The sequence below is a fragment of the Wasmannia auropunctata genome, unplaced genomic scaffold (assembly GCF_000956235.1).
Source record: "Wasmannia auropunctata unplaced genomic scaffold, wasmannia.A_1.0 LD336116.1, whole genome shotgun sequence".
In the NCBI taxonomy this organism is placed as follows: Eukaryota; Metazoa; Arthropoda; class Insecta; order Hymenoptera; family Formicidae; genus Wasmannia; species Wasmannia auropunctata.
This window is the reverse complement of record NW_012026774.1, coordinates 2,246,983-2,272,337: the sequence shown is the minus strand read 5'-3', so window position 1 is coordinate 2,272,337 and position 25,355 is coordinate 2,246,983. Positions and strand designations below refer to the sequence as shown.

Genomic DNA, 25,355 nt, shown 5'->3' with positions numbered 1-25,355 from the left:
TTCTCGTAAAAGAAATACCGGGGGGGGAGAGGCAGGGGGAGAAGAGGAATATTCCGCGTTTGATATACGACGAATATACCGGGTCGACGTAACCCCGTGGCGAATTAAGCGAGCGACACCGTAAAAGTAATGAAGAATGCGCGAAAGCTGCAGCCGGGAAATAAAATATATATCGCGGTCGTATCAAGGTGAATGTGGGTGCGCGCGAGTTACGGACCCGTTATTTATCGGGTTATTACGCCGAATGTCGTCCGCGACACGGAAATAACACGGGCGCGCTTAAGCGATCGTAAAGGGCCGGCGTCCGTCCCGTCCCGTCTTTTACGCCACCCTTTCAGTCCGGAGGGGGATACGAGGATTACTTTGCGCACAGCCATTGCCCCGCCCGGACGATAAAAATTCCGTCGCAGGAGCATAAACAAGCTGCAGCCTATATATCGGGGACTGTGAGCCGCGCGCCATCGGAGGCCTGTGTGTATCGAGTGCACCGTCTATGAATGCCGGTCGTTTGCTCGCATAATTGCCGCGCGATTAATTCCGCAAACGACGAAACGAGCGGCGACGGCGCGTACCGGTATCGGCACGGGTATTTATCGGCCGATAAAAATGAAAACACACCGAACCAGACCGCGTCTCCGATTTTCATCGAGGCAAATGGAGGTCACACGGGCGCCGCTTTAATTGCCACGTGATGGCAATCTATGTCTTAATTAATCAAACCCGGGGTGGTTAACGGTGTTTTTTTTTTCCATAAGTCGTGTGGGATAAAATTAATGGGGAAAGTTTCCTTTCCCTCGTGAAGCTCGTGAAAAATGCACGGCCTGCCGTACAGCTGAAACAATATTTTCCATTTAGAATTACAATTTTTCTGCTTTAATGACCGTACCGTAAAGCGGTACGTACTGGATGGCCACAAATTCGCGCGCAATATATCTGTTTCATTTTTTTTCCGGAAAAAGTACAAACGAGTGTGCTGCAGTTCAAAAAAGAGAACGCATCTCGTGCTACGCGCGGCACATTCTCATTGTGCATTTAGCTCGCGTGTAGATATTCTCAGTCTTATTGATCAATAATTATTAATTAATAATACTTTCGCGTCGCATTTTTTCGTTTCTCTCGCGAAATTAATATTCCCCTTTCAAACGTAATAACAATGCGATCCGAATCGCCCGAGTGATATTGGAATTTCACTCGAGAATGGGAGAGAAAAAGAGAGAGAATCAGAGAACCCTTCTTATCTCGTACCAAGAAGTATCTAATTTTTCGGAGAGCTAGAAATTTTGATACAAGTCGCTCTCGTAAAAAATTCCACCGACTCGCCGAGCCGCATCGCGCCGTTTCGCATTCCCCGCCGTTCTCCCGCGCGGATGCACCGACGGCGTTGACCGTAATGTTCCTCCGCGTTAGCGCTCCGCCCGGTTCCATCGCCGGCAATACGGGGTCGTAGGCAGGCCGAGGAAAAGTGTAACGCCATTGTCGGTGTCGTTGTCGTCGTCGTCGTCGTCGTCGTCGTCGTCGTCGTCGTCGTCGTCGTCGTTGTCGCCGGGGAAAGAAAGTCGTACGTAAATAAAGAACATTTCGCCTTGTTTCCCCCTGAATTACGGGCGCGCGTAATTACGGCCGTCGCGTAGCGAGAAAAGATTAATGAGGCCGAGGTAAAATGAGAGCCGAGAGCCGCGTTAGCAAGAGGCCACTCCATCTGGGCGCTGGTACGAGCGCCGATGTATCGCGCGATGCGCCCTTTTATTCGCAGGTCGAATCGGCGAAGGGGCGAAATAGGAAGAGGAGGAAGGGAGGAGAAGGAGGTTTGAGGTGTCCTCTCGTGTGCGCTTCGAGGGAAAAATATCCGATTCAATCGTGCGCGCGAAACACCCGCCGCTGTGTGTTTCCGGCGCTGCTTTCGATCCCGCAATCCCAATTTTTCCCGCTGACCTTTTAATTAAGCGACCTGAATCCCGTTTCTAAAACCGCGGCAAACTTTTCACGGTTGGCTGATCGCTTTGACACATCGCGTTACAAAAGAAAAAAATATATACACATACATGTGTAGGCCGGCGCGTGTAAAACCGTATTGCTTTAACTACAGTTACATACAATGTGGATTTCGGCGTCGATCCCAGCTCGGGCACTGTCGCTTTTATTGCTCGCGAAGATTGCGCTATTAATTTCGGACAAAAACGGGGTCACAAAAACGGAATCATAATAGGAAATGTCATAAAATATAGAAAGTACCACAACCGTTTTTTACCGGGTAAGCAGAGAAATTGAAAAAGTTAATTAAAAGAGCCGTTCTTACTTTTAAAATGGCTCAGTGAATATAACATTTTTTTCATGGCAAAAAAAATATTTGATATAAAACACTTTACAGTAAATATACAATTCTTTTTTTATATTCACAAAACATTTTATAGCAATTATTTTCAGCGGAAAAAACTCATTATTATAATTATGATTTTTCATTGTTGTAACTTCGAATAAATGGACGCTTTATATTCTTTACGTATATATAGGGAAAAAGGTACCTACCGCACGTGTTTACTTTTTTTTATCAGGTCTTTCAACGAAACCTAACGTTACCATTAAAACTTTGTCATAAATACGCGTATTCGCCCCCGAATGCTGGCGGTAAAAAGTTCGACAATAAACCTGCAGGTGCGCCGAGGGAGAATAGCAGGCGACACAGTTTGATCAAGCGCCCGCGCCCGTTTTGTCGTTGCATCTCGCGACGCGGTAAACGCTGTCGGAAAATTAACTAACCGCTCCGCGTCGATGTCGCCGTGAGTTTCAAAAAAGAAAAGGGGGAAAAAAGGTAAAAGGAAAAGGAAAACGACGAGTGGTCGACGATTACTCGCGATTTCCGTGGTCCTCGCGCCTCGCGCGGACAGTTTCACGACGAGTTAATACGTTTTCGGGTCCGGGACCGCCGTAAATTTCAACGGCGTTGTGAAAGCCCGCGCCCCACGCGGTGGCGATAAATTGGCGGACGTTAACACCCCCCGTCGACGAAACACAGCTGGTACGCGTATCCTTTTTTTTCCCCCCCCTACGTCGCGCAATCAGCGCGCGAGATCGCACGCGTACGACCGGAATCATTCTTTTTTTGTTTTTTTCCTCGCTTCTCTCGTTTTCTCGCCGTTCGCCACTGTCATCGTGGAGGGAAAGCGAATCGTCGCGGGGAAAAACCGCGCGAAATCTACGTCTGCGTGGAACGAGAGGCGGACGGGAGATACGATTAGGAAAATTTGCGTTTCGCCTGTTAAATCTCAAACACGTCCGTGTAGTAGTTTTTATCCGATAAATCCTATATGTAGTGTCTCATAATTCGCAAATTCTCTCGTGGATACAGCGAGTTAAACTGAATCGCGAAAAGTGTTTAATTAATCATTTAAGTTCTGTTTAATTAGTCATTTTAATTAATGATTGAGATTCTCGCAATAATTAATGAGATAATAATTAATAAAAATCTGTGAATTTTAGAATTGCTGCAATAATTAATGAGATAATATAATTAATAAAGATCCGCGAATTTTGGTAATTTTCGCAATAATTAATGAGATAATAATTAATAAAGTCCGCGAATAAGCGTGCGTCCGCGCGAAGAGGCAATCCGCATTCTTTATACACGTTCACGATTGCTTATAGGAGCACGGCGAGATGGTTGAAGGTGTATCGCTAGGAACGACATAGGCTATACAAGAACGGCGTGTAAATATTGCTGTGCCATCGTGAAGCACACTTTCAAGCATCTCGCCGCGCTCTTAACAACGGTGAATGTGTGTAAAGAATGGGCCGAGATGGACTGTCTCTTCGCGTGAACGAACGCTTATTCGCGAATCTTTATTAATGATTATGTCATTAATTATTTTGCAAAAATTACAAAATGATTCAGAACGCTTCGATTTAGTTTAGCTCGCTAAACCATGACCTGTCCACGAGGTGATCTGCGAATGACAAGACACTCCGTATACATCTAAATGTTCAGGCGTATATAAATATAAATTGCAAGTTTCGAGGTGAGGCTCAAACTTTCGGATCGACTTTCGGTTCGAGATGTCGACACTCGCGGGAGTCGTTCGCCGCAGACGAGCGACGACAGCGATTTCTTTAACGGACACGCGAGCCGGGGTCGTCGACCGGATGATCGTCGACATGATACCGGCGATACAACGAGAGCGATCTCTGGGCGACAATCAACTCCAGGATGGAGACACTCGTGACGTCGCGCCCGTGAGGGAAGTTAAAGCGGCGGACGTTGAGAGGCCGATTATGGCGGGAGGAGTACCGGCTGTTAAAGCGATCCGCACACCGGTATCGCCGAATAATTTTCTCCGGGTCCGTATTGCGCGATCGCCGGAAATGTAAACGCCGGTGTGAACGACGACCTCGGGGTCGCCGAGACGTTCTCAACCGAGTACACGATCTTCGAATCGACCCTAGAAGCGTTTCGTTGCCGAAGATTTGCATAAAGATCGAGCCGGCGCTGCTCGCGTAAAGCCGCTCGTAAGAGCGATCGAGATGATTAATTTATTATCGTATCGTCGGAGGAAAATTATGATGAGAAGACTCGCGAATCCAAAAATCGTGATTGGTGATTTCCAAACGGCAATAGGATATTTCGATCACGTACTTTTGTACGGTAAGAAGAATGATTTTGCTCAAGTATCTAAAAATTTAGCTAGATACAGATCTAAAAAGAATATGTTAATTTTGTGAAAAAACGTAAAAAAGAAAATTATTTTGTTGAACCATCAAAATCAGGAAATTTAATTTATGATGTGCAATGCTGCAAAAAATTATGATATTCTAGCAACCAGCCTGAGCGTCGTACATAATTATTTGATAATTAAAGCAAATTACTTTTAAATATGTGTTTAATTTAATTTTAGAATATTAATGTGAAAAGAAAAGATTCTCGATTTAAAAAAATAAATACAGAGTAAAATCAGACTAATGAAAGTCCCGAGCTGTTCTTGGTGCTCAAAAATATGTGTATTAAAATTTCGTATTACATTAGAATAAATATATTACGAAACATAACCCAACTCTTATTAGCTTGACTTTATATACTATGTGTTTATTTTTTAATTTTTAAATATTTTTTCGCAAGATCATTCTTTCCGTGCAGTTACGCAGTAATGGAAAAAATAGCTGAACGTGATTTCGTGAACGATAAAAGCCATAAAAGGCTCCGTAGGGTTTCCTCCGAAGTCTACAGTGTGTATCGCGAAGTGCGTTATCTTATAAAAAGATTAGTAAGTACGTGGAATTCGATTGTCACACATGATGTCAATAGACAGCGGACACGTTGCTCAAATATTGGGGCAGAGCAATGAATATATCTTGTCGATAGGATAAGCCATCCATACTGATCTCTGTATCTCGTTGACGCGGTACGCCGCGACTTGAATGTAAATATTATGCAGATTAATACTCGCCACGCACTACGCCGCGCAAAAGGATCCGCATGATGGAGCGGCTGCAAAATATTTTTTAACTTTCACGTGCTGTTGCGATCTGTATAAAGCTTAAAATTGCTTCGTGTACATACATGTATTGCAATTTTAATAAACCCTTCCACTCGTCGTATTAAATTTACAAAAAAATATCACAGTTTTTAATAAATATCCATAATATTTATTTTCTCATGTAAAATTTCGCAAAAAAATCTCGTTAAAAATCACTGTATCACACTGGATGTAAATAAATGACAGCAATTTGATATTCTAAGTATGAATATTTTTCGCAGAGCTACAGCTCAGCGCGCTCGCCATTTGACACTACACAAAACTGTGGTAATATCATAACTACTAATCACTTCGCCGCAATGATAGCGTTTCCGCAATGGCTCCTCTCGTGAAAATGGAATTTTAGATTTGCGCGGACGGAATGCCCAAGCGCAGGAGACAAAGCGCATTCAGCGCGTGCAGTTACGTAAAACTCGCGTACGGAGAGTTCTAAAACGTTTTAAATCGTCATGAAGTTGCTCTTAACGTTATATATAGTTAAGCCATTTCAGCGCACCTCCAAGTATTACATCCTACACCGTATCGTTTACATAATTTCGTCGTCATCTGGCTTCTTGGAATTCTGCGTCGTGGTATTACGGAGCCGACGCAGCTCGTACGTGCGCGTAAGACGATAACTTGATAAGCACATACCTCCCGAAATACAGCCGGGAGAAGGACACTTGAGAGAGAGAGAGAGAGAGAGAGAGAGAGGGGGGGGGGAGAGGGAAGACGATAAAAATATATTTAACGATGTTTCAACATGAAACCAGTTAAGAGAGTCGAAATAATACTCAGCGATAATGTTCAGAATGCCTAAATAACAGCGATAAATGGACGGTCTCGGTTCGTAACTCGGACGGAATAGAAATTTGTCCGTCGTTGGATTACCGTGAGATGGAGAGAGCGAGAAAGGAGAGAGAGAGAGAGAAAGAGAGAGAGAAAATTTCGTTGGAAAGCGAGAATAGTCTTAGCATTGAAAAATTAATGTCTACGTTTCGGGACAACGACGTTCTCGCGACGGGTAATGGAGACACGTTTAGCCTTTTATAATCCGACTCCTCGTGTTGAATAAAATAAGACACACGCGGATCGCGCGAGGAAACGATATCGCGCTAGAGGGTTTGTCTAAGGCAGCTTCTAGAGAGTTCAGCGAATCCATTTAGTTTCCACCTTGAATACCCCGAACACCAAAGTTGGATTGGTTTGGCGTTACGAGCGGAGAGAAGTAGACGCGTCGAGGGCCGAGGGGGGGAGGGGGATGCGGGGGAGGGCGAACTGGGGAATTAAACGCGTCGATGCGATCCACGCTATTTAACACATTCACCCGTCTATCGTACTCGCCTGACGTATACGTACGGTTGAAATAATTTTGGTAATCAGGCGGAAACTCGAAGTTTTGCACTTTGCCGAGAGTTATTGATAAAAGAAGTGAAACAACCTGTTCCGCGCGCCATCACTTCGGAAAATTAACTCTTGCTAATATTTTGTTTACGATATTACGCGTATTGAAGAAACTCGTGAAAATGAGTAAAATTAGAAAAGTTGTACGACTACTTTGTCAGTATATACACATTGAAGTTACAGAGAGACACGGAATTACTTCATCAGTAAAATAATCATTTACTTTCTCAATATTAATCCAACGTGAAAAAGATTTTTCTATTAAATTCTAAATTTTAATTAAACGATATTATTTGAAGTTTATTCTTCCTTTTTTTATGGAAAGGTTGTAAAAAAACTTCTAAAGAATTTTGTTCGCTGCGTTTCGCTAATGGTAATCAGCCGGCGTATTAAACCGCGTAAAAATTGGAAAATTATAACGTAAAGTAAGGGTGCGCGAGAGAGCGTGGCACGAAGTTGTGTGTGCGTAGCCGGCGAGGCTTCGATAACAGCACTCCGATTTCGTTGCACGCGATGTGGCTAGGAAACGGTAGGTATACGTTGTCGGAGGCACTCGAGTACGGCTCTTTCGGGTCACAGGGTAAAGCAAGATTCTTGCGTGCCGCCAGACGTTTGGGATTAATAAAATATCGACCCCCCCGGACGTAAATCGGCGCTCGATTAAAGCCGCTGCTAAAAACGGAGCTTCGTTTGCGTCCATCGATAAAGCGGGCCCAGAGCTTTTCGTTTGACGCGGCCGACCGAAGGGAAGCTTGATGAGCGTGGAATAGATGAAAAGTCCATGGGCAAAAAAGCGGAAAGAGGCCGCCAGATTGTCGCGCGTGGAAACAAGGAAAAAAAAACGCGAGGTATTTCGGGCTGCGATATTTCAAACATTTTGCTTGCAACGAAAATTTCTCGAAACAAAATCGCGCTAAAACCAGATATATCTAAACAAAAATCGCAAACATTTATAAACTCCAGGAAAAATCCATAGAAATGCATTAATCTTTAATATACGTTCTCATTCGTTTTGAAAAATATATTCAGTTAATCCCTTATAAAAATTTAATACTGAAAAGTAGTGATTAATTACGTACTGAGTTTTAAAAGCATAACAACAGTGTTTTTAATACACAAAATAAGTAATGTTAAATTGGCCAGTGTCAAATGGGATTTCTAGAAGAAATACTTTTTGAAATTTGTTATTGCTAGATACTGAAATATCAGTCACAATAGATTTACACAGAATTCGGCGCGAGAAGAATCTCAGATTCCGACTCGAATTCCCCGAGACAAAACAATCCCGTGATTTCGGCTCTCGAGGGACTCCCTTCAGCCCTCCCTTCGAGCGAATCACAAACCATGTCGGCCATCCACCGGAAAATCGCATCCGATCATGGCGCGCGATCGCGCGTTCTTCTCATCGTCGCCGAATTCCGAGCACGCGTTTCTATCGTTCTCCAACGGGAGAAGGATTGAAACCGGGAAGAAAGGAGTAAGTGAAGTAAGAGCCGAAAGAAGAGAGGGAGGGAAGGGATGGCGCGGAAGTGCGGGAGCAGAAACCATCCAATCTGACTAAAACGAGGTCCTCCGTCCGCGGAACGTGGTGTGAAATCTCATGGCTCTCCCTGGAAGATCGTTTTTTACGCCGGTTGATTTTTGACGCCGGAAAGACTGGAGTGGTTAACGCAGTTTTTTTTATTTGCTTCTCTTTTCCCGTCTCTGTTTCTCCTTCGCTCCTCTCTCTTCTTCTTGAGGAGAATCGCACCGGCGCGGCGGCGGCTGAGCGGGCTCATTTCATCACTGCCAGCGTGTGGTTCCTCTCGGAAATGGAAATTTCGTCGGGGATATTATGGATCTCGTCCGGAAAATAGGGCGGACCATGAGGGTTAGACGTTAACTGAATATTCGACCTAGAGAACATGACAGATAGATCGCGAGGATCTTTGTAATAAGTTACGCTACGAATTGAATGTACGTTATTAAATTTCGCCCGTATGTTATTAATCTCCGCGCGGAGAGAAATAGGACGGACTGTGTGATGGCTAGATATTAATCGAATACTCGCGATCGATATGATAGATCGCGAAGATTTCCGTGATAAATTGACCGTCGGAATGAACGGACGTTATTAAATCACGGACGGAATATTGTGACGGATCTCTCAAGAGCAGGAAAAAAAAGAGACCGAACTGTAGATATTTGGACAATGGATATTCGACTCGAGATATCTCCGCGAATTGTTTAATACCGCGAAACGATAGATATTATTCGTTGGTTTGTGCTGACGCGGGGAGAGAGAGAGAGAGAGAGAGAGAGAGAGAGAGAGAGAGAGAGAGAGAACGAGCGAGAGCGAGGCGCATCCTCTTGTTACGATCGATACACGACATTTAGCCCTTGGAACGATTATCGCATCGCAGATTCCAGACGTCGGAAATGGCCGGGATTTATCGCCCGGGCGTCCTACTGCGCGCCCCCACGGTCACGAAAATGATTGCAATTAATTACGAGTTTCCCCGTGGCGTGTTATGCTCGAATATGATGTATGACGTGTCCCAGGAGTCACCTGCTTCCCTCACCGGGATCGTAAACGTTGAATGTTAGATTAAGGAAAAATAACTGCGACCATTAAATTGATTTCGTAATACGCTCCCGAGGTGAAAAAGCGAAAAACGGCGTCTATATATCACGTATAGTATCGGCACGCGCGTTAAAAGAGCCAATTTCAGACCCGCGAAAGTATTTCCTTTTTGCGAGAGACGGAGCACAGAGCTCGCGTATCGTCTTCTTTGAACGCGAATTTCCGTTGTCATACCGTTCCGTTCTATTCCGCGGTCTTTGTGTCAGCGCAAAGGCGGAAACTGGATAGAATGAATTATCGCGAAACTTGGCGGATTATAAGAGCGTGAAAGCCGCCATTAAACGAAGAGAAACCCTGTGGCGGCATTACAACGGTATCGGATAATAATAATGTCTCTCTGAAGGCGGAAAACGCGGGCGGGGAGAACGGGTCTCGACCATTTCCGGCTATCTTCCCTTTCTCTGTCTTTGCACCATCCCTCTCATCCTCTTATTTGAGAGAGAGAGAGAGAGAGAGAGAGAGAGAGAGAGATATTTCCTTTGAGCGTCGAAATTAAGCGAAAACAAGGACAAATTTAACGAAGAGAACTTCAATTGCGTATTAATGCTATAATTAGGAAACCCTTAGGGCCCAAAACTCCTTATTGAATTCTCTGAACGAAAGCTTTCGCTTCCGGTACGGCGGGTGCCCCAGCGGAACGCGGGAGGGTCGGCACGGAAGGTGTTGAAAAGTTCATCGCAATTTTTTTCTTCTCATTCGCGCGATCTGCTTATCTCTTCTTAATCCTGCCGATGAAACTTTTAAGTGGGTACGAAAGCTATTTATCTTTAGTCGTGGCACTTTAATTGATTTTTAAGGAATCCATTACTTCTTGATATACATTACAATTTCCAGGATAAAATCACGTTTTAGTAGACTTACATTTCATATAATAATATAATATTAGATACTGCTAGTTGTAACAAAAATATATCTGTTGCATTTTTTATTATTACCTACTTCCGTTTCTTTATAAGATACTAATTATACGTATGGACATTCGGATGCTTCGATAGTTCCTTTATAAACGCATCCTGAATTGAAAGTGTACGAAAGAAAGAAAGAGAAAGAGAGGGAGAAAGGGAGGGAGGAAAAAAGGGAGGGAGAGAAAGCGATGGAGTTGCCCGAACATAAAAGCCTAGAGAATCCGTCAGTCAGCAAACTCGAGAATGTACCTTTCCATCAATCTCTGTCCATGCTTCTGCAAAGAAGCCTTTAAAGCGCCACAAAAATCGCAGAGATAGAAAGACATCACACCGAGTGAAAAGAATTTCTAGCACTCCGTCTATCCTACGCGACTTCCTGAAAGCAACTTTTTAGCATCCCTCCTCTAATTACGCGGTCGACCGCGAGCACAATTTCATAAAGATTCGTGCATATTCTACCTTTTTTTTTCTCATTTGTCTCCTCTAGAGTTTCATAAACTTTTATTTTTATTCATTAATTTATTTTTTATTATAATTATTTCACGTATACATTACAAGACGTGTCTTCTTGAAGAAAAAAGAGAGGTAACTATATCGAGTAAGAAGAAAGTCGGGAGGAAAAAAATACAGAATTTGATCTCAACGCAGATATAATTTCTACTAAACGTCTCCCCTTTTTTTGACAAATTTTGGGAATACCGTAATTTCGACATGTCACATCCGATCGTTCGTGTGTCCTCCCCGCGAGCGCGGGGGCAGGCGGGGGAGGGGGAGGAAGAGGGGGAGGACCGCCCTTCTCCGCAACTTTCGATGGTTTTATTTCGAGACCTCGCCCGCGTGCACAATGCCGATCATAATGAGCAGAGACGTGGAGGCGCGTATTCAAGGGGCGTGTCGCGGCGCAGTCAGCGGTGAAAACAGAAGAGTGATCCGGCAGTGACTCTCGACGTACAAACAGGGCTAACCACCCCTCCAAAAAGCCATTACTCACCGACCGTGTCCTGCTGTCAGGTACAATTTGTTCTACTCGCGAAAGCGAGAAGAACGACGCGCGCCTCATGCTGGCTGTGACAGATGAGCTCGGAGCCACGTATGGACAAAAAAAAAGAAGAAATCACCCCCACGATGACGCACGGTATACCGGGCAAGATTTCCGCGGACATAAATCAAGCTGTATAAAAGTTAACGCAATTCACGCGCATTTAACGGCGAGGAATAATTGTTTGTGTGTGCATGTCCTGCTAGATGCATTAAATAAATATTATTTTGATAATGCAGCAAAAGCTTAATTCGAGGATGAAAGTACTACAATACATGTTATGAAACTATCTACTTATGGCTGGTGCAGCTGCCGTAACACAATCGAGTAAAAAAAAAACGTAATAATAAATAAACAATTTTGCTTTTATGTCGCTAATCTGTTGCCATATTCGTGATTTTATTGCTTTCGCCGATTTGATAAAAGTAGTGGCTGTGTGTTAAAAGAGTTTACAATACCTACTTCCGTAAAATATTAATTTTACTAAATATCTCGGCATCAAAATCTCGTTGGATATATTTCGAGAGCGCATAAATAGATAAATATTTTAAGCTTTCAATTGGATATCTGTATTTTAACTTTTTGCTTTACTTTTGTAAAGAAAGTGGATGCACCTCGGCTTGTCGGTCAAAGGGAACGAGTAACAAAATCTGATTAGGTATATTCCGAGAGCACGTAAATAGGGAAACATTTTAAGTCTTTCAACCAATTCAATATCTGTATTTTCACTGGCATTTGATTCTTACACTAATGATTCATATATGTATTGAACTTTATTACCGTATATCTATTTACAGATACATCAATTTTATTGAATGTTTTTGAAAGAACGTAAGAAGCAATTAATTCTATTGTACTAACTTTTTAATTTTATTCGCAAGTTAACGAGGAGAGAATGCTAAATCAACTCCGTTTTCGTTATAAAATATTTGATGAACACGAAATAAATTATTAGAATGCCATACATAATGGTAGAACAAAGGAAGATCCAAAGTTGGATATGGCATATTATATAGTAGGTATAATGAACGATAACATAAAATGTAATATTTGTCCTAAAGCGTTTACGTTTTTTTAGTTATATTTATAGTTTGTTTTATTTTGCTTAAAAATTTAGAGTTTAACATTGTTTTAAACATTCTTCCTTGAGTAATGATAAATACCTCGACAATGTATTCCGTGATGGATAATAATTTAATTTCAATTTCGGCTTAATTTCGATTAAATCTAATTCATCGCGATATTAAATACTATCTTCTCACTCTGTTACGGAGATATAGATTTTTACCAAACAAATCAAAATCCTTGTTTGCACAATTTGTAAACATCAAAATATATAGAGAAATTATATCGTGTATGATTCTAGTTTTATCTGCCTCACATATTATATTTAACACAATAAATAAATCGGATTGTGAGTATTAAATTTGCAACAACAATCTAACTAAATATAAATAGGTATTGTATACGATGATTTTCAAATTGTTTGAAATTGATTTTGTATCACGTATACAAAATGATCTGCTACATGATCTGCTTGATAGAAAACTACGAAATAATTAGTACATACACAATTGAATTCTACTGTTTCGCTTTAAAATAAAAGATCTTTAAGATTAAAATAAATCAACGTCGATGGTTTCAGTTTCCTTTTCACATCGCCAAACTGTTTTAGCGTGAAATCGAGATCAGGCCAAGATAGTTAGAGAGCAGTTTCGCGAGCGAGGGTACTAAAATACCGCGATAATTAAAAGCGTTCAGCGGCTCCGCTTCGCATTCGCCTTAAATTGTCGAATTCGTTAGGTTCTCCGAGAGAAAAAGAAAGAGAGAGGGGGAGGGGAGGGAAAGAGGGAAAAAGAGAGAAACGCAGTCGGTGCGTCACATGCAAAGTCCTCGGACGACGCCTTTCCGCCGGGGGTTACCGGTGGCGACGCGGAGAGAAGAGGGAAAATCAAGAGAGACGTCTCCAGTTTGACCCACTCTCGCGGAAACGAGGAGATAAAGACGCGGGCCGCGCGACCCACCCTCGCAACGCGGGGCCGGAATAAACGCTAAGAAAATAATCCCGCGGTTTCCAAACGAGATGCCGTCCCTCTCTCCCCCAGCGCTGCCCATCACGCCGGTTCCATGAAGGCCACCGTGAAGCTCTTAAACCACCGGTATTCATGAGAATACCGTGGAGAGGTACCGTCGCGCAGGTGGATATACGCCACATTCAACGCGCATAGGAGGCTCTCTTGCTGACTCACCTCCCTTTTCCGGCCATTTTCTCTTTTATTTCCTTCGACGACGTCGCTCGTCGTCGTCGTCGCGCGCGTCCCTAATTCTCGTGCTCTCGCGCGCGTGAAGCGCGAGAGACGAAAAGTAATCTGATTTCAGCGGATCTCCGCCGGAGAAGCTGCCTTCTTTCGCTCGTATGATTAATGCGCCCAGAAGCTGGAGCGTCGATAAAATTCCTTGCATTCCGTCTACGGGGAGGGTGCAGAACGCACTTGCTTTTCAGCTACTCTAGCTCCTTTGATTCGAAACACGAATTACGGGACGACGAAGCAAATAATCGTACTTGAATTTAATCGTATGATCATTCTGACATCAGCAGGTTACACGCTCAATTAATCGGCCCAACGACGCGACGGTTAACGAATATCCCCGGTATTAATTATACGGCGCTCTCCGGTTTTACAGCGATATAGCAGCGAATTAGCGATGCGGGGTTAAACAACGCGGAAAACTTGTATCGCGCTTTACTTGCGGCAGGGAATACTTCGATTTTGTCTTGTTACGGCGGGCGGTATTTAGCGAAGCGTTTCCCGTTAATGAGATGCGCCAACACTCGCCGACTGCAAAAACGTTTACCCAGCAAACAACACCGGCCGCAACAGCGTCCCGATAGAATAGGCCCTCCCCTCAAGAGATCAGAGCTCGCACTTTGTACGATACAATCAACTTCGTCGCGGGGCGGCCCGACATCGAACGGTGTGTCAACATCGCTTTGATTCAGCGGTTCTGCCGCGCTCGCTCACCTCTCTCATCTTAGTTGCCTCTGGTCGACAGGGAATTTCAAATTGAGAGCCGTATACACCCGATATTGGTGAAAGCCGATGTCCTCAATTAAAACGAATCTTGACTGACGAATTCGAGATACATACTTGATATAGGTATGTGTAAACGAAGAGCTGACAGAAATGACGAAAGTGACAGAAAGATTTGAGTTATAGAAATGAGGTAAATTTTACTGAAGGACAATAAAAAAGTAAGAAATTTTATAAAGCGACTTAAGATTTATATAAGAGAAATTTATATAAAAAAATCTTTTTTTAAATGTGTTGCAGACTTTATAAAAACGTTTCTTGAGCAAAAAATTGTTGCACCAAATTAAAAAATGAAGCTATAAAAAATGAAAAAAAAGTAATGCTATCTTTCTTTTTTTTTAAACTTAAGCGATACTTAAGTATTTCTCTTTCTTTTATTGATTTAAAAAATAATATAATATCTTCTAAATCTGTATTCTCTGAATATATAGAAAGCGCAAACGTTCCCTAAAGAAATATAGAAAGTATGTTTCAATTCACGCTCTACACTCAACACATTTACGACACATGCCGAAATGTCATCCGCACGTACGGCTAAATAACTTCAGTTGAAATTCTGAATTAATACGCGCGATTATTTTATTTGCAGAATCGCCGGTATATCGGCCGAACGTGTAAATATTTGGTAGTGACGGGACAACGTCACGTAGGGGGCTTTTAAATTTATCCTCCAACAACCATTGAGCAGTATGCAGTTTTCGTTTGAACAGATAAAAAAAACAGATTTAAAAAAAGACGGCAAAACAATAGTTTTCATGGCGTTGCGAAACTTTTAACATTTGTCGGGCAAACGAGAAACAGTAAAAAAAAAATAAACGCTTTCCTGCAATAACTATATACTCCAGGGATTTCCATCTTTAATTAAATCGCGTGAGATTACGCTATCCGGGGAAAGGGGAGTCCTGTTGATTTAACCAGACGCGATTAAGACATCGCAAGATTTACGGGAGAATAAAAGAAACTTCCACCGAGAATATCGATATTCTTTCAGGAGACACTCCGGGGAGATTTTTCGCGGGACCGCGGCGGTGGAAAGAAAGAGAGAGAGAGAAACTCTCCCTTGGCAGCTTTCGCTGAACACTCAACCACCACCAGTCGGGGAGAGACTACAATGGCGCTCGTGCGCCAAGATTTAATCGCGTCCGGAGGGAGAAGGCGGGAAAAAGGCAGGAAGCCCTGTAAGCAGCAATTTGTCCTGCCGGAAGGAAGAAGCGATGAAAGGGCATTTAAAGTTTGCGGACAAGCGCGCGAGACCGACTTCACGGTACGCTAAACAAAAGGGGAGGTTGGTTTGCGGCGATAAAGAGGCCGAACTTCCTTCCTTCTTCCTAGAATGTAGTTCCCTTTTGTGGGGGGACACGTGAAAGGAGGTAATACCGGAAAGACCGGAGAGAGAGAGAAAGAGAGAGAGAGAGAGAGAGAGAGAGAGAGAGGAGTGCGAATGAGAACGAGGAAGAAGTCGCGAAAGTATAGAAAGAAATCGAGAAACTTATCGAAAGGGTCCAATATACTTAAGCCGTCGCCCGTTCGCTCGTTCCTTTCCCGGGCCTCTCCTGCCCGCGCTCGAGCAGGCTCCTTTCTACGACGGGGCTGACATCCAATAAGAAAACTCGACAACCCCCGTGAGAAAACACGTCTCGCCTCGTTCGGCCGGCATCGACAGAAGGGGAAACGGAAACCGCCTCTCGTTACCGATTGCGAAAACAGACGTGACACGGCCGAGGAGTAGACGAGCTAGGGGAATAGATCGGATGCTTAATTACTCCGGAAATTCCTTCCGGAGTGTCCCGGGGAATACGGGAAGGTCTTCGGCGGGCTGTTCGAAATCCGTGTGGTTTGCTCGCCCCGCACACCTGCTATTCCGACGAGCGAAACAATTTATTCGCAAGCGATTGCGAGATGTGGAACTACACCTGATACCTACCCTCATAGAGAAACTGTTTGCTTTAGTGGCGCGAATCAATTCCGAGATCCCGGTACTCGGCAAGCAAGCGAAATTCGCAGTATAAAAAGACGAAATGTGAGAAGAAGAAAAAATCGTTCTCATATATAGATACTTCTCGATGATGTCTTCAACGACGAGTCGTTTGACAATTAGATATTTCTCTGATCATCCTACCGTTCCTATCGTTTTTCGCAATAATTTACGCGGTTCCGTATTATGCGGTACTCATCACCGCACGCATTACGCGTTGCCCAAGTTTAGGGCTAGAATAAGATCCGCCTGATCGTCGATACGTCCGCGAGCGTGGGGTAGCGTTCCCGCCTGATAACTTTACGTTGGCGCGATTAATACGGAAGCACACGCTCGCGCACAAAGCGCCGCGGTATCGCGGGGGTGCGCGAGATCGATGCGATGGGAAGGAGCGAGCGAGCGGATGATACGTGTGCGAGAGACCGCGAGAGCTCGCGCTTCACGGATCGCACGAAACATCGCCGCTTTGACACGGGTCGACGCGGTTTCACAGTGTGCCGGCGCCTTGCACAGAGCACGCGCAACTTGCGGATTATGCGGGTGCAACACTGCGGCGGCGGCGCGCCTCACGCCCGCAGGGGCAAAACGTTGCGTGCAGCCGTCAGGGGTGTTACGTCGAATCCGCGCGTTTATTACCCAGGTCTGCGCCCATTCCCGTGGGCGAATCTCCCTCGAAAAGCGAAGTAATCTCCCGACTCTTAAACTGCGAAGGCACGTCCGATCGATTCCAATCTGCATCGCAAAAGACGACGTGCATTAACCCCGCTGAAAAGCGGTCACGCGCGGCAAAAGCGGGATCATTATACGCGCGGTGAGACGCGAAAGAAAATGACTTCTTCTTTCGTCTCTCTCTTTCTCGACCGCGCGGTAGCGAATCTTCAACTCTTCTGTGTCGCTCGCGCGACACACGAGCGTGGTTATTTCCCTCCCCTTTATGACGAAAGAATCGCGATAAAGTTTGCCGCTCTGACAGGAGAAGAGAGGAGAGGAGAGGAGAGAAAGAGAGAGAGAAAAAGAGACCTCGGCTGCTGTATATCTCATTTTAAAAACAGATATTTTCTCCTGGGCTATTTCCGGCTATGTAATTCTGGAAAAGGATAACCAACACATTAACTAATGTTATCTCTGAATATGTATACTTCGTTTTGTAGCGCCTTTTGTGAATAAAAGTTTAATTATTTTAGCTTAATCCCCTCGCAGTTCATCGCACACATGTATCTCAGGAGCAGGTAATTAGCGCGATAAACAAAAATAGTTAATTAAAGTGGAGGATTTTAATGCTAATTTGTAATCCATGATATTCTCTCGTCGATGCGGGAATTTAGACGCTCGCACCTCGCCATCCATTTTTGATCATTTTAATGTTCGTATGGCGATTTGCGCGACGCGCCACAAATTTTCATTGTATTGCAGAGACCAATTGAAAGTAATGAGCGCACGAAGTCAATTCGCGATGTAAAATTACGGTAACCGCAATTGTATTAGCTGCCCGGGAATAATTTCTCTTCAACGGTTTATGGTATACGAAATCGCGCTCGAAGCGATTCCCCGTGTCGCGCCGAATGCGCGCGCGTCCCTCCTCCCGCCCCGTCACCGCTTTCCGTGGAGATGAGAGTCTTTTTCTACTTATTTATAACTAAGTCTCGGCTTGATTATACAATCTGCTTTGTGCAATCGGGGAACACTTCTGCCACGCACGGAAATGCATTACCCTTTCCACGGGTTTCCTACGACCGTATAAAGCCGCCGCGGCGCCGGTGAGATTTCGAGGCAGGGGAGAGAGAGAGAGAGAGTTCAACACAGTGAATTCGTTCGCGTCGTGAAAAATGCAAACGCGCGAAAGTGAAAGAGAAAAAAAAGAAGAAAAGAAATAAAAGAGAAGAGAGAGGCGGGGAGAAACCGAGAGGTACCCCCGGGGGGGCAAGAGGAAAAACCGGAGAAATAGTTTGAACTTCGAATTACCTGCCGGATATACGCGGGGGTTTGCTAGATTACGAAGCATTCGTAAGCCCGCGCTACACTTTACGCGAAAGGAGAGAGAGGAATTCCGTGGTGAGGAGAGAAGAGGGGCGGAGCGGGCAACTCCGTCGAATGGAATTCTCATTATTTACGAACTCTCTCGCGCGCGCGCGCGCCGGTTCATCTTCTCGCCGGAAGTATATCAAAGTCGTATTTCTACGGGAGTCAATACGCCGCGTGGACGGGCGGCATTCGTAAACTTCATAACTTGCTTTAATAAAGCGTGTACGATCACACCGAGCCAGCTGTTGCGCGCGAATCAAATGAAAATTGAGATACAAGAATATCATTGAAAGAATCTTTTCTATAACGGGAATTCTCTCTCTCTCTCTCTCTCTCTCTCTCTCTCTTTCTCTCTTTCTCTTTCAACGCCAGACATTTCAACGTCACACCGTTGTTACGAAAACTTTCATTCGACGATCTACGGTCTACGGCCGCGGTCTCGGGCTCCGTTTTGTGTGCGCCGGCTATGCTATTTCTACGAAAATAAACTATGCGAAAACGGTACAAATACTCGGTTAAATTCATTAATTAACTCACCGTCATTCTCTAGTTTACTCGCTATCAAATTAGCTCGCCGCAATCAAATTAGCGATCGAAAACTTCCTTCGGGCACGCAATTACCGGCGCCCGCAGAAACACCGGGGGATTTGCAATTCGTCTTTGTTTAAGGCGACCTCGTTGGCGCTAACTATATGTAGGTTACAAATAGCAATGCCTTCGAGTATACTTGGGAGATGACTGGGACGGACGGCAAAGAACGCCACGAAGTGGCAAGAAGGGCAGCGGCAAAAACTACGGAGCTGCAGTAACAAGCTAGAGTAGAAAATGAAAGAAACGAGGAAGTCCCTTCGATGGAACATCTGGCTTAGACCACTTTCTCTCTCTCTCTCTCTCTCTCTCTCTCTCTCTTTCTCTCTCGTATGATTAATTTCCCTGAACGCAACCAGTTATTTTATCATCAAGCAAAATTATGATAGATTATGTTTAGCGCCAATTTTGTTCGTGAAAATATTATTGAATCCATTCATGTACAGAATGTAATCTTGTGATCTTAATATCAATTATCTACTACAAACTAGTCCCTTTATCTTTTTTATCACGAGACGCTAACATTCCAAGCCACGTAAGTCATAAATAAAGATATCAAGAGGCGACAAGTATCGTAATCGTGTGTAATCAGTAGACAAGAAAGTTAATATTTGCTCCTCATTATTTCGACGAAGCTTCTACGTGAAAAAAAAAAACGAAATCGATATAAAAGCTTTCTTCGTAATTGATAGTCCAACGAGATTATAACGCATTCTAATCTCGACCACGAAGAACACTCGTATTCATTCGGACCTGATTTCGTTACTGCCTCAGGGTACTCTAAATGCTAGTTGCGCTTAGAAATTGGCCTCGCGATTCCGCAAGAAAGACCGAGGTTGCTTAGCAAAAACCACCCACCGCGCGCCGGATGGAATGAGAACGGAGGCGGAGAATTTTCTCGAGATGATGATTCGACTTGAAGGAGAAGTCGAGCGGCAGAGAAGTCGGTAGAACCTGAGGTGCGGCTGGAGGAAAAATCTCGGAGTCTATCTCTCTTTCTCTTTCTCTTTCTCTCTCGTGTGCGATTATCTGAATGCTCGGAGCAGCCCGATGTCGAAAGAGGGAGGGCAAGAGGGGCGCAGAGGGTGGCACAGTGTTCCATACACACGTGCGAGATCTCGTGCGAATCGTGACATATTGCGCGTCGCGGTAGCTGCTTCCGTGAAACGACGCTCGACGAGGGCAACGGCGACGGACGGCGGTGATGTCCCTCGTTATCCATATGCAATATGCATGGAAGAAAATATGCGCGCACGCCAGTCTATAATTTAGCGACGGCGCGGCGCGGCCCGGCAGTCTGTGGGAGGTCTGTATGCGAGATCCTCCGTCCATGCGTGTATGTGTGAGCGAGTGCACTGTGTTGACGGAGAACGGGGAGAGCGCATCGGCATTCGGTAGAAACCGGCGCCAGCGGGTTTGTTGTGCTTGCCCTTCTCTCGGATAACATCCCGTGTCGTCTATCGCGGTCGCCAAGACGTACCGAGGTAAGTACAGTACGTGAATAAATAATAGAAACGGGCAAGGCATTGCGAATAATATATTAACGTCTTCGTTATTTGTCGTTAAATTGTAATTGTTTAAATTCTAGCAACTAATATGACTGTCATACGCTCATAGAACATAGTGGTGGCAACTATAAAAGTGACGATCATACAAAGTTTATAGGAATTGATGCATATAGTTGAATAAACTATTTGTTACTGCAACTTTTACAATTTTTCAATTAATGCATGTAATCAAATAAATTATGTTAATTTCAGCCGGTTGGATATTGGTTGGTGTCTAATAATATTTTTAATTTTTAAATTGCAGTTATTTGTCGTATAGATATAACGGCCTTATTGAAAATTATTGTTATGTACATTAATTCTGCATGTAAAACTTGTACAGTTGTTACCTTTATAGTTGCCATCACTATACACCTTTTCTCTAAGTGTAGAAGTTATGAAAATACGACGATATTTATTTATACGGGAACGTAGCTCCCGTATATTTTTGTCTCAATGTATAAAATTATGTAGATATAAAATTTATCAGGGAACGAATATTGCAAGTGAACCGCATTTCCGATAAAATCAGATTCACCGTAGACAAAGAACGAATCAATTGCGAAGTTTTACGTCCAATTTGGCCGTTGACGTCCGCAAATTGAAAACGAATTCCAGAACTGCCACTCTTTGTGTTTCGCTATGACGTTGCGGGGAAATAGAGAAAAATATCGCTTTTGTTCGAACGATATCGGAAATGGAACAAAAAAAAAAGAAAGGATCGCAAGTCCGCCCGTGCGGAAGGCATACGAAAAATGCGGCGGAAAAAATCGCGACAACGCTTGGCCTTGTTGATGGTAAAGCTGCCCAACGTAGAATCCCCGGAAAAACTTGTCCCATACAAATAGTTATCGCGCGCAATCCCGGCACGCCATCTGCGGAAAATTTAGGATTTACGCGACAATTTTATTTCGTCGCTTTAACAGGCGAAATATTTAGCGTCGCTGCCTTTGCGGCAAATCGGCGCGCGTCCGACGTCGAAAGCTGCCGCGCGTAACAACGCGAAAGCCATTTTTTATCCGCGAAAATTTCGCGGACGGATTGGCGCGTAAAAAGTGTGCTGTAAAAAAAGAAACAAATAAAAAAATCGCCACGCGGTCGCACGGTCAACGATAATATTCGCGACGCGCCTCTCCTGTACGTTATACGTCGGTACGTCCGATCCCCCTTCTGTTCGTTACGCTGCGGCGCAGATAAAAGTTATGCAGGCCCGGAAATTAGAATTCAATCGATAAATCACTTTGCCCCACGTCGATTTTCCACGGGTGGAAGCGCGCCAAGGCGAGTCCCGAATGGCCCCTCCGCGAGATATAACGCAGCTCTCTCGCAACTGTGTGTTATTTCGGCCAATTAGTTATCCCGCATAGCACCCGCAGCGCGGAAAATAGCGCGCGAGAGCGATAAACATATATATGTATGTATAATATCGATTCGCGCGCGGCGCGCATTATAAACGAGCACATTAGAGATATATATCGGGCGCGGAGAAAGAGGAGCGGACGATTAGATATACTACAGTTCTGGCACTCCGTTGAAAGGAATATTAAAGACACCGCGCGTCTCCCCCGCGCGAGACCATTATTTCCGTAAAATATAATTTATAGGTCTTACGCGCATTGTTTGCTTAAAATCTTACGAGATTTCGCGCGGAATTTGCGCTTGTGAGAATCTCATGGAAGTACCAAGAGCGTCGCCCGGCGTGCGCGCCGCGTCGTCGCAATCTCTTTTTCGACAAGCGCTTTCAAGTCGCCGGGCGCACCGGCTTAACGAGAGACGGGTTCAACCCGTTATTCCATTTAACGACGGCACAAAGGAACGGATTCCGATCTCGTGATGCATCGCGGAAGAAGAGGTCCTTAACGCGATTATTTTTCACATTTCGCGCGCGGCTAAAGGATTGCACGAGAGGATGCGCGGCGGAGAGCGTGACGAACTCTGGAAGTGTAATCGTGTATCGCGTGTGTATATATCGCGTGGGTGTTGCCGAGAGTATCGGGGCTCTAATAAAGGCCTAATGAAGAGGGAGATCGAGATCGGGACGGGAGAGTCCCTCTCTGGAAAAGGGACCTTTCACCTAATGGTTCGAGAAACTATTGGGAAACCGTATCCGCCAGCGTGTAACGCCAGCGTGGCCATTTATGGCCGTGCAAACAGATCGCGCGTCGTAATGCACGTCGGATTGAGCCACGTTGAGAATGTATCCCCTTTTGCCTTTGCGCGTCGCATTTTCATAACTATCTTTCCCTCGGTTTCCTCCGGAAACCTTACACGATCAACCGTATCGAAAAAGGCAGAAAATCGCACGGGCGGGCTCGGAGAAATATATGTCGCGCGTATTCTCCGGAAAATATGTAGAATATACGTATAACGTATTGCGCGAGCCACGTCGCTGACAGCAAAATTTTAGCTCATATTCCCTCGTTTGAATCGCCAAAACAATTAATAAAATGTAAAAAAAAGAATTTATTATTATAATTATGTAGAGAGAGAATTTATTATTATAATTATGTAAGAATAGGATTTGAGAATTTTTTTCATTATTATTGCATTTGTGGTGACTATTGGAGATATTTGTTCACGAACAAAAGATTGTCGAAGAGTAAATATATATTATCGATAAGCACATGGCCGCATAAAATGCGATTGCATTCTGTAAAAAAAAAAACTGTGCATACTAATAGAAATCCAATTGCAAGACATTGACTCACCCTGCGTCATTGGCGAACAACGTCCGGTTGATCCTCGGCGCACATGTCTATTTCGAAATCCTCGAAGCAATCTACTCCACGCGGCTATTCGTATCTGAAACGAAAGTTTTAATTTCTGTTTAGTCGGCGAGATCATCGAGCGTGCGAAATCGGTGCGGTATGGTTTTGAGTTAACATTTCGCCGAGCTATGTCACGGCACGTGAAATTTTATCTACAAAGTCAACAGCATCGATACACGGGAGAAATCCGATATTTGATGACATTCGAACGTGCTCCTTGTATCAAACGCTTTTAAAGCCAGTTGTGCGCGTTGCGTGAGTAAATTAATCATGTCGCGTGTATTTTTATTCGCATCGACAACGGTCGAATTTATCGCGGGGGAAAAGTTAAAGCGTACGAAACGTATGTGTGTGTATGTATGTGTAGCTTGCCGATCCTGTCAACAGAATGAATAAATCGAAGCGCAATTAATAGCGCGCAACGAAAAAAGAACGAGTTAATCTTCTTTCCTTGAAACACTTGAATATACAGAGTTATTTAAGAACTCCGAGGGTGTATATACGCTTAAAATTAAATGAAGAGGTGGAAGTATATAATGCTTGCAAATAGGGTGATTTACTGCCGTTTACTTATATACCGCGCTACTCGTACAAATGCGCGGGAATTAGCGAGATAACGTGAAGATTACGACGGCGAAAGTAGCCGCTTCTCTGGCACTGGTGGTTAACGCAGGCAGTAAACCATCCCTTTACCCGTATCGCATCCGCGCCGCGAAAGGGGGAAGCGAGTTATAAACGATGCCCGCGGAGCAACGTTAACTCGTCGTGCTGGATGCGCCGCGCCGCCATGCAAACGCGATCAGATTTACAAGCATTTACGGCAATAGCCACGGCATAAGCCACGACTTACTAATATGAGCCGACTGCACGCGGACACAATATTCGACGGCTTTCGAAGAAGGAACGACGAAATATCCAGACATATTACATGCGAAATGTTTTTCCGTCTGAAGATACAATCTCGTTTGCAAATTTAAAAGCGAAACTTAACGATGTTTCAACTAAACTAAGAAAAAACTGTAAAAATGTAATTTTAAGGAGTTAAGAGATTTAAAAAAAACGATTTTTTGTCTTAAATGATAATAATTTATAGTATTTTAAAAATAAGATCTTATTGTTAATAGTTTAAATGAAAATATTTTTGAAATAAGTTTGAAGTTAGTTTAGTGAAACGCTTTTACGCCATTGAACGGTCCGGAGCGCTCAATGACATCTCTTAAAAACACTCGAAAATTATGTAGAGAAAGCAGAAAAAGTAGAGGAGTCAAGCTTTGCAGAGTAAAGATAAATTTGATATTTTCTACTTTAATATAAAATCGTAAAACAAAACTTTAAATGCGTTTTTCTCGAAACCGTGTTTTCAAAGTCGGCGTTGCGCGTATCTCAGGCACTGTTTATCTGATTTATTTAAAACTTGCACTGCAGAATTTCCTATTTTGTATAATTTAAAAAAATACATACGAATTTTGCGATATTAAAAATTATCCTTTTTATTCAATATTTTTACGAAATTTTTGACTAAAAACAAAATCTTTTTCTTCAAATGTTTATCAAAAAATCAAGATTGCGATTGCACAAAAATCAATATTACAAAATATTCGTACGTATTTCTTTAATAAATATTATATAAAAAATAAATATTTTTGTGCAGTGCAACACAATTTTTGGTCTTTTGTTCCAGATCAAATCGAGTGTCAGATCCTGACAACGCCGCTTTGACAATTGCATTGCACAAAAAGGACCGTGTGAAAACGTTTTAGCGTCACCATTTTGTTTCCGAAAAGGAAAAAATATGACACGACTTTATTCTTAAAGAACTATACAATACAAGTTTTAAAACAAATTTTTCATTACTTTCATTGTTTCAAAAAGAAATTTCCAAAGTTGA

The 25,355-nt window shown here is 43.6% G+C and overlaps 1 protein-coding gene and 1 long non-coding RNA gene across 2 annotated transcripts in view; one reads left to right on the top strand and one right to left on the bottom strand.

Annotated features, from left to right (window-relative positions):
* Window positions 1-25,355, bottom strand: part of LOC105462585 (CD151 antigen-like) — a 107,750-nt gene that overhangs the window by 53,131 nt on the left and 29,264 nt on the right. The window contains exon 2 of the mRNA XM_011709292.1: window positions 23,408-23,501. The gene's annotated coding sequence lies outside the window, so the exon portion shown is untranslated. The remainder of the gene's footprint in view (window positions 1-23,407; window positions 23,502-25,355) is intronic.
* Window positions 12,081-12,832, top strand: LOC105462581. Its single transcript, XR_976079.1, has 2 exons — window positions 12,081-12,133; window positions 12,273-12,832. It is a non-coding gene; the product is annotated as an uncharacterized LOC105462581 (long non-coding RNA).